Genomic DNA, 9,774 nt, shown 5'->3' with positions numbered 1-9,774 from the left:
CCCGCCACCGCCGCCCCGCAGCACCGCCCCGCCCGGCTCCGTCCGCCACCGCCCCGGCCGCATGCGCTCTAGATGGCGCCGAAGAAGACGCCGAAGGGCAAGTCAGGCTTCTTCGGCGTGAGGTAGAAGCCCTCCGGCAACTGGGGTGTGGAGTTCTCTGGCGCCGGAAGGCGTTGGTGGATCGGCACGTACCCCTCCGCCCACGAGGCCGCGTGTGCCTACGACGTGGCGGTGTGGCGTGCCGAGAGGCCTCGGTCGCACCTCAACTTTCCAGAGATCGAGAGTCGGGCGGTAGCGGAGATGCTTGTGCCGCAGGGCATCAACATGAAGGAGATCACGACGAAGAAGAAGAAGAAGATGAAGAAGCCGTCGGTTGTCGTTAGTGCTGGCGAGACCGATGAGGAGGCGATGGCGAGGTTTGCTCGGGAGCATCCGGAGTACGTCCAGGCCGAGCTGGAGTACTACTGGAAGCGTGAGGCGGAGCAGAAGAAGAAGGGGCCGAAGAAGGAGGATGAGGCCGGTCCCTCGACGGTGATCCCCATCGAGTCCTCTTCCGAGGAGGACTGGGCAGACTTCGAGGAGGAGGAGGAGGAGGAGGGGTGCGACGACCCAACGAAGGAGGAGTTCTGGGAGCAGTTCCGTAGCTCCGATGAGGAGTAGTTTATCTAGCAGTTTGAATAAGTAGTAGTTGAAGTTGATGTATGAAACTATGTTGAATTTGATGTTTGAACTATGTTGAATGGACTAGTAGTATGTCGTTTTTACATCTTCATTTTGGACCATCTATTGGAGTTGCTCTTTTGGACCATCAATTTGGACCATCTGTTGGAGATGAGCTTTTTTCGGAGCTCCAAAACGCACTTTTTGGCGGTCCAAATTTTACATCTCCGGTTTTGGACCGCCAAATTTTGGACCATCTATTGGAGATGCTCTAAGCAGTGGGGAAGTGGCACATTTGGTTGCAGTGTCTAATCTGAAGTTAGCAAGCATAGGCACTGAATGCTCCTTTCTAGATAGTGTACTGTAAATTTTGGCGAGGTTATAGTCACACCAATGTAAATCAGAAGACAGAGTATGTTTCAAGTGTTATTAGCCTCTAGACTGAGTATTTGTACCATGGAAGCTCTGAGTACATTGTATACCAGGGAAGTACTAAATGTCAGCAAAAATAGGAGTACGTTCTACCCTGGAAGCACGAAATGTCAGCTAAAAATTGTGAGTCAATATTTTTCCCAACTACTAAATGTCATAAAAAATGTGAGTATATTGTACCATGGAAACACTAAAAGGCCAGCTCAAAAAGTAGGTCTCGCCGGGATTCGAACCCAGGTCGCCAGATTCAAAGTCTGGAGTGCTAACCACTACACTACGAAACCATTTGTTGAGTGTGACTCACTGATGGTCATATTTCTGTCATTTGGCTTGCAGACAAAATATTTTTTCTTTACTCGACGCTTACCCTTAAATTTCCTTCTGTTTTTTTGGATTTGCTTCCGGTTGCCACTTGGCAGCTAAATGGAACAAGGAATATCCAATGAATGACTTATTTCTCTTTCCTTTTCAATTCATTTTAGCCAAAGGCTCCATTGCGTGGGTATGATCATTTTGTGTCATTGAGTTGCTATTAGGCTTTACCAGGTATGAGGTACAATAAGTTGGAAAAAGTAATATGGTCGATACATTCTGTGTGGCCTTGAAGGATAATTGTTTTGATTGCCAGATGTGCTTTCAACCACTCACTAGTGGCCATTGCAGTTCCTTCTTCATGTTCAATCACATTGCTAGAATACAATATTTTGAGTTTTGGAACGGGACTGCAACACATTGCTAGAATAGAAAATTAATAAGCCATTGATTTTCCATCTTAAGAAAATGAGTATACACATCTATGGAAATAAGTAGTTCAGTTCGGCCTTCACCATAAGAAGTGGGCGGGATACGTTTGGTTGCAGTGATTAACCTGAAGTTTGTGGCTATAGGTCCTGACTGCCTTTATTGATAGTGTACTGTAAATTCTGGCAAGGTTGTAGTCATACCAATTTAAATCAGAAGACGGGTGTTTTAAGTGATATTAGCCTCTAGACTGAGTATTTGTACCATGGAAGGTCTGGGTACATTGTACCAGGGAAATACTAAATATCGGGAGTGGTACATTCTACCGTGGAAACACTAAATTTCAGAAAGAAAAACTGTGAGCCGATATTTTTCCCCAATACTAAATGTCATAAAAAAATGTGAGTACATTGTACATGGAAATACTAAAATGCCAGCTAAAAAAGTAGGTCTCGCAGGGATTCGAACCCAGGTCGCCAGATTCAAAGTCTGGAGTGCTAACCACTACACTACGAAACCAATTGATGGGTTTGATCCACCGATGATTATATTTCTGTCATTTAGCTTACAGACGAAATATTGTTTCTTTACTCGATGCTTCCTGTTAAATTTCCTTCTGCCTTGTTGGACTAGTTCTGATCGCTACTTGGCAGTTAAATGGAGCAAGGAATACCCGATGAATGACTTATTTTCTCTTCTCTTTTCAATTCATTTAGCTAAATACTTCATTGCATGGGTATGTCATTTTCTCTCGTTGATTGCTATAGGATTTACTAGGTGTTTGAGGTATGATAATTTGGAACAAGTTATAGTTGGTCCATTCAGTATGACCTTGAGGGATAATTGTTTTGATTGGCCAGCTGTGCTTTCAACCACTCGCTAGTGGCCATTGCAGTTCCTTCTTCATGCTCATTTTGACTGTACGGGTCTGCATCACATTGCTAGAATAGAATATTAGTGAGGCATTGATGTCCCATTTTAAGAACAAGGGTACGCACATCTAGGGAAATAAGTAGTTCAGTTCAGTCTCCAGCGCAAGTAGTTGGGAAGGGGTACGTTCGGTTGCAGCTACTAATCTGCAGTTAGTAACTACAGGTACTGAATTTGCCTTGATAAAAGGGCAGCTCGGTGCACATAGCTCCCGCTTGCGCAGGGTTCGGGGAATTTGCCTTTCTTGATAGTGAAATGTAAATTTTGGCGAGGTTATAGTCACACCAATGTAAATCAGAAGACAGAGGTATGTTTCAAGTGTTATTAGCCTCTAGGCTGTGAGTATTTGTACCATGGAAGCTCTGAGTACATTGTACCAGGGAAATACTAAATGTCAGCAAAAATAGGAGTACATTCTACACTGGAAACAATAAATGCCAGCAAAATTTGAGAGTCAATATTTTTCCCAAATACTAAATGTCATAAAAAAAAGTGAGTACATTGGACCATGGAAACATACAATGCCAGCTAAAAAAGTAGGTCTCGCCGGGATTCGAACCCAGGTCGCCAGATTCAAAGTCTGGAGTGCTAACCACTACACTACGAAACCATTTGTTGAGTGTGACTCACTGATGGTTATATTTCTGTCATTTGGTTTGCAGACAAAATATTGTTCCTTTACTCGATGCTTCCTCTTAAATTTCCTTCTGTTTTTTTGAATTTGCTTCCGGTTGCCACTTGTTAGCTAAATGGAGCAAGAAATATCCAGTGAATGGCTTATTTCTCTTCTCTTTTCAATTCATTTTAGCCAAAGGCTCCATTGCGTGGGTACGATCATTTTGTGTCAGTGAGTTGCTATTAGGATTTACTAGGTGTATGCGGTACAATAATTTGGAAAAAGTAGTATGGTTGATACATTCTATATGGCCTTGAAGATAATTGTTTTGATTGCCAGATGTGCTTTCAACCACTCACTAGTGGCCATTGCAGTTCCTTCTTCATGTTCAATCACATTGCTAGAATACAATATTTTGAGTTCTTGTATGGGTCTGCAACACATTGCTAGAATAAAATACTAATAAGCCATTGATGTTCCGTCTTAAGAACATGGGTATGCGCATCTATCTATGGGAATAAGTAGTTCAGTTGGGTCTCCACCATAAGAGTGGGGAAGGAATACGTTCGGTTGCAGTGACCAATCTGAAGTTTGTGGCTATAGGTACTGAATGTGCCTTTATTGATAGTGTATTGTAAGGTTATGTTGACACCAATATAAATCAGAAGATAGGGATGTTTTAAGTGTTATTGGTCTCTAGACTGAGTATTTGTACCATGGAAGGTTTGGGTACATTCTACCGTGGAAACACTAAATGTCAGCAAAAAAAATTGTGAGCCGATATGTTTCCCCAATACTAAATGTCATAAACAAATGTGAGTACATTATACATGGAAATACTAAAATGCCAGGTAAAAAAGTAGGTCTCGCCGGGATTCAAACCCAGGTCGCTAGATTCAAAGTCTGGAGTGCTAACCACTACACTACGAAACCATTTGTTGAGTGTGATCCACTGATGGTTATATATCTGTCATTTGGGTTACAGACAAAATATTGTTTCCTTACTCAATGCTTCCTGTTAAATTTCCTTCTGCCTTTTTGGACTAGTTCCGGTTGCCACTTGGCAGCTAAATGGAGCAAGGAATATCCAATGAGTGACTTATTTTCTCTTTTCTTTTCAATTCATTTTAGCTAAATACTTAATTGCATGGGTACGTCATTTTGTCTCGTTGATTGCTATAGGATTTACTAGGTGTCCGAGGTATGATAATTTGGAACAAGTAATAGTCGGTCCATTCAGTATGACCTTGAAGGATAATTGTTTTGATTGGCCAGGTGTGCTTTCAACTACTCGTTAGTGGCCATTGCAGTTCCTTCTTCATGCTCACTCACATTGCTAGAATACAAGATTTTGAGTATGGGTCTGTGTCACACTGCTAGAATAGAATATTAATGAGGCATTGATGTCCCATTTTAAGAACAAGGGTACGCGCATCTAGGGAAATAAGTAGTTCAGTTCAGTCTCCAGCGTAAGTAGCGGGGAAGGGGTACATTCGGTTGCAACTACTAATCCGAAGTTAGTGACTATAGGTACTGAATTTGCCTTTCTTGATAAAAGGGCAGCTCGGTGCATGTAACTCCTGCTTGCGCAGGGTCCAGGGAATTTGCCTTTCTTGATAGTGAAATGTAAGTTTTGGCGAGGCTATAGTCACACCAATGTAAATCAGAAGACAGAGGTATGTTTCAAGTGTTATTAGCCCCTAAACTGTGAGTATCTGTACCATGGATGGTCTGGGTACATTGTACCAGGGAAATACTAAATGTCGGCAAAAATAGGAGTACATTCTACCCTGGAAACACTAAATGTCAGCTAAAATATTGTGAGCAATATTTTTCTGCAGTAGTAAATGCCATAAACATGTGAGTACATTCTACCATGGAAAAACTAAAATGCCAGCTAAAAAAGTAGGTCTCGCCGGGATTCGAACCCAGGTCGCCAGATTCAAAGTCTGGAGTGCTAACCACTACACTACGAAACCATTTGTTGAGTGTGACCCACTGGTGATTATATATCTGTCATTTGGCTTACAGACAAAATATTGTTTCTTTACATGCTTATTAAATGTCCTACTGTCTTTTTGGACTTGCTTCTGGTTGCCACTTGGCAGCTAATTGGCGCAAGGAATATCCGATGAATGACTTATTTTCTTTTTTCTTTTCATTTTATTTTAGCCAAAGGCTCCATTGCGTGGGTACGATCTTTTTGTCTCATTGGGTTGCTATTAGGATTTACTAGGTGTTTGAGGTACGTTAATTTGGAAAAAAGTAATGTGGTTGATCCATTCAGTATGACCTTGAAAGATTATTGTGTTGATGGGCCAGCTGTACTTTCGACCACTCGCTAGTCACGCTGTAAGTGGGACGACCTGCGGGCGTCCCATGTGACGCCGCATCTACCCACATAATTTATGTGGGATTAAGTAGGCTACCCACATAATTTATGCGGGACTACGCGGCAGCTGCCGCATACCCACTTACTCCACAGCGATGTGAACAGCAGTTGCAAGCTAGTCGCAGTACAGAAGAGTGTCCATAGGCTATAACTTGAGTAGTATAAAGATGCACCGCCGGTGAGCTCTCCTGCCTGCTATGACTTATACTCTGCTGGTCCTAACTTTCCTCTTGTCAGACTCCAACTATCACCAGGACTACTTATCCATGTACTAATGGTAGATGACTTATGCACTAGGATTTTAACTGAACAAATCTATTCTGCAGGATAACATGGGAAGCCCTAATTGAATAGTGAGGAATAACATGGGAATAATTACTGCTATACTGTCTGCCTTCAGTTCTAGGCCATGCCGTGGTTTCATACTGACAGACACAACTTAGTTTCGAGGATACAACTCACATCTGACATGATTGATCCTTTTCTTCTATTCACGCTCTCACATGCGGAGGTAGACGGTGGCCCAGTGGAGGCCATGGCGGAGGTAATGGCGGCGCAGGCCATGGCAGAGGTAGACGCCAGCGCTGCAGCAGCCATGGTGGCGTTAGATGGCAACACTGCGACGGCCAACCCGGAGGTAGAAGGCGGCGCTGCGGCAGCCATGGTGGAGCATTGGAGCTGGACCGAAGCGTTGCGGCCAGATCTACACGGCTGCATCATTGTCGCGGCTGTGAAAAGTGGGTTCCACGCGAGCGCCCGCCGAACAGCCCACATATCCCACATCTTTGGGCGCTCAACCCGTGGGTGTCCATGCACACACATTATGTGGGCTTGGACATGGGCACCACGGACAGCCGACATCCACATTCAGCCTGACTCGCTAGTGGCCATTGCAGTTGCTTCTTCATGTTCACTCACATTGCTAGAATAGAATATTAATGTGGCATTGATGTCTCTTTTTAAGAACTAGGGTATACGGCTATACGCATCTATGGAAATAGGTAGTTCAGTTCAATCTCCACCGTAAGCAGTGGCGAAGGGGTACATTTGGTTGGAGCTACTAATCTGAAGTTAGTAACTGTAGGTCCTGAATGTGCCTTTTTGAAAGTGTAGAATATTTTGAGTTCTTGCACAGTGGCTCCTTCAGTCTGAAGTTAATAACTGTAGTTTTCTTTCAGTGCACCGCTCCTAAATCCTAATGTCTGATATAGATACTTTGGTATTTCAGACCACGTACGAGAATCTCCGTCAGGTGGTAGGCCTAACTTCTATGATCAAGGATGTCTGAGTAACTTTCTAGAAGTCTTCTGCACCAAGGTACAGGCTTCCAAGCACAAGTTCCAGACATACATACAAGAGGAAGTGAGAGCTCCACTAGCCAACCGTGTCGGGGAGGTAGAAGATGAACCAGCTGGTGCTCGCCATGCAAAAGTGGAAGATGACCGGATACTGGTGTTGATCTTACGAAGATCTCATTCTCACGTCGATATGATTATGAAGACATTGATATTGAAACGGGGGGCAGTGGCAGCGATGAGATGGAAGGGACAGCCGATGGATGGGACAGCCTTCGTTTCTAGACATACAGCGAATACAGATGGACAGGTTCCGGTAGTTAAGAGAAGTGGTATGACACTAGAGTCGGGGCCGAAGACACTAGTATGACACTTGAGTCAGGGCCGAAGAACTGCGAAATTGCATATCTCATTGTTAGGCATAAGAAGTGTGTCAGCTTTAAAACACGCACTGCCATCTCGTAGAGAAGCTCTCAGTAGTCAGTGCATGATCAGATAGATGCCGGTGATATTTTTTTGTGGATAGCTAAGCTGATGAGCTGATTAATTCAGACCAAATCTGGAGAGGCATGAACAAAATGCCTTTCATGCTTCTTGAACTGAACTGCTTCCATCAGTGCTTTCCACCATTTTGTGTCCGCAGTTCTTTTTTAATGAATTGGTGCGGCACCCTACCTCGTCTGGATTTTTTGGGTGCTATTTTGTTTCGGATAGATGCTACCAATATGGATAGCTAAGCTGATGACAGGAACTGAATGCTGCTTCCATGGGTGTTTTCCACCAATTTGTTCATGGGTGTCTCATTTGGGTTTCTTTTTGCTAGTCTTATGATGATGTTTGTATGATTCATTTTGTGACTCGATGATGTGGAATACTTATGATGCGACCTGTAATTCCCCTGCCCCTGCTTTCAGGTTCTCCCGTGTTCATTTCAGTCACTGCTCAGCATGAATTATCACCCAATCTCCATTGCATCCTTCCGACTTCCCAAAGGCATTCAAATTTGACTCTGATGCAGATCTCACTCGTACAACATTGGTCCTGAATATTGTTACTGCTGAATTTACATTCTCACATCGTGTCACAAAAGTGGTCAGGCCATGAAGCATTTTCTACCTCAACTGACCACATACAGAGATCATACTATTTGTTGGGTTGTGCTGCCGACATGAACTTCATTCATGTCGCGATCGGCGCCAGATGCATATCCGTGGTTGACTGCTGATCGTGTCTCCGTCAGCGTTCCTGGCTGGGCTTCTGGATTCGGAACTCTGCGCTGGACGTTGCGTCCCAGACTCCCAGTACATTCCAGACTCTGAAGACCTCAAAATCGTCCGCTCTGAACTGAGTGGATTTGCATGGTCCAGCGAAAATCCGGTGTTGTATGGTCTCAGCATTTTCATGGTCGTCTGCAGTTTTGTGCAAGGGTTTTGGCCTTATCAGGCGAACGCGTGGCTGTAGTCTTAAAAAAGGGGCCTCCGATCGCTTGCAGTTGACGTTCAGCGCTGAAACCTAACTCACGAGTCGTCCCGGTGTATGAGGTGTATGGCCTTGAGGACCCATGATGTCTGTCGTTACATCCGGATATCATACTGGTGTTAGCTTATTCTGTCGACTCTAGCAATAGTTGTGCCTGACCGCTGATTGGGGCGCTGTTTTACCGGGCACCAGCCTTCCGCTTTCAGTGTTATGTCAACGTTCCTGGTTGGCCACAGATTCAGAATTCTGCTTTGGACCTTATGTTTCAGTCAGTAGACGCCAACGTTCCCGGAGACCTCAGAATTGTCTGCTCTGAACTTAGTAGACCTACATGGTCCGGAGAAAATGCGGCGTTGCATGGTCTCAGCATTTTCCTGGCTATCTGCAGCGCAATTTTCTCCCCGGCGTTTTGCCTCTGACCTTGGCGATATCTTCGTGACGCTACCGAACAAGCAGCAATGCGCGCCCGGAAACAAAACCATTTCCCGCCCCTAGGTTTCGAGCCCGACGACGGCGACTCACGATGCCTCCGACGACGACGACGACGACGGGAGAGCTCCCAGCGCGCGCCGTGGCCGTGCCAGGGTCTCAGAGCGGCAGGCAGCTTTGACCCCCGCCCGTGACCCGGGTGTGAACTGGCTAACCCGTCGTCCTCCATCACTCATCAGTCGCCTCTCAAGTTGCAGTGATCATCCACCGCCCTTTTACCCGTCGCTTGTCTCGCTGCGCCGTTTCACGCGCTTGGGTCAGCCGTGACCCCTGCTGGGCCGTTGACAACCGCACCACGCCGATGGACGACGGTGGTGGTGGCGGCCTGGGTAGCATGCCATTGGCCGGGAAGATGCCATTTGACGGCGGTGATGAGCGTGAGCGTGAGCGCGATCGCCGGTCTTCGCAGGTCGGTTTCCATGCATGCTCTCCGTCCCCGGTCCGCTTTCAGGCAATCTTCGCTTGATCGGACGTCTCCAACTTGCACCTAGCTTTCCATAGGGTTTAGGATTAGTGACTAGCTAGCTGATGGCTGCGGCTTCGTCATGCGTGCCGACTCGTGTCCTCGAGAGGGGGGTAAAATCGACTAGCAACAAACCATGTCCTTTCACCACGCCTAGATCAGCAATTTAACAGACAAAATTTGTATTTATTTATTTTACGTGAAAGCTTTCGATCATATGCCATATTTTAAATGGTACTATCTATTTTTGTGGTGTATTATATTGGCACATTTTAAC

At 45.2% G+C, this 9,774-nt stretch overlaps 5 non-coding genes and 2 pseudogenes across 5 annotated transcripts; 2 read left to right on the top strand and 5 right to left on the bottom strand.

Annotated features, from left to right (window-relative positions):
- The window catches only part of LOC123076390 (uncharacterized), a 16,600-nt pseudogene extending 7,771 nt beyond the window's left edge, over nt 1-8,829 (top strand).
- Nucleotides 73-6,993, top strand: LOC123079887 (ethylene-responsive transcription factor 2-like; annotated as a pseudogene).
- Nucleotides 1,305-1,376, bottom strand: TRNAQ-UUG (transfer RNA glutamine (anticodon UUG)). Its single transcript has one exon. It is a non-coding gene; the product is annotated as a tRNA-Gln (tRNA).
- Nucleotides 2,281-2,352, bottom strand: TRNAQ-UUG (transfer RNA glutamine (anticodon UUG)). The gene has a single exon. It is a non-coding gene; the product is annotated as a tRNA-Gln (tRNA).
- TRNAQ-UUG (transfer RNA glutamine (anticodon UUG)) lies at nt 3,302-3,373 on the bottom strand. The gene has a single exon. It is a non-coding gene; the product is annotated as a tRNA-Gln (tRNA).
- On the bottom strand, nt 4,241-4,312 carry TRNAQ-UUG (transfer RNA glutamine (anticodon UUG)). Its single transcript has one exon. It is a non-coding gene; the product is annotated as a tRNA-Gln (tRNA).
- TRNAQ-UUG (transfer RNA glutamine (anticodon UUG)) lies at nt 5,287-5,358 on the bottom strand. The gene has a single exon. It is a non-coding gene; the product is annotated as a tRNA-Gln (tRNA).
- Nucleotides 8,830-9,774: the final 945 nt, after the last annotated feature.

Source organism: Triticum aestivum, chromosome 3D, assembly GCF_018294505.1.
Source record: "Triticum aestivum cultivar Chinese Spring chromosome 3D, IWGSC CS RefSeq v2.1, whole genome shotgun sequence".
In the NCBI taxonomy this organism is placed as follows: domain Eukaryota; kingdom Viridiplantae; phylum Streptophyta; class Magnoliopsida; order Poales; family Poaceae; genus Triticum; species Triticum aestivum.
Note: the sequence above shows the minus strand (reverse complement) of the source record. Positions and strands in the feature narration are given on the sequence as shown.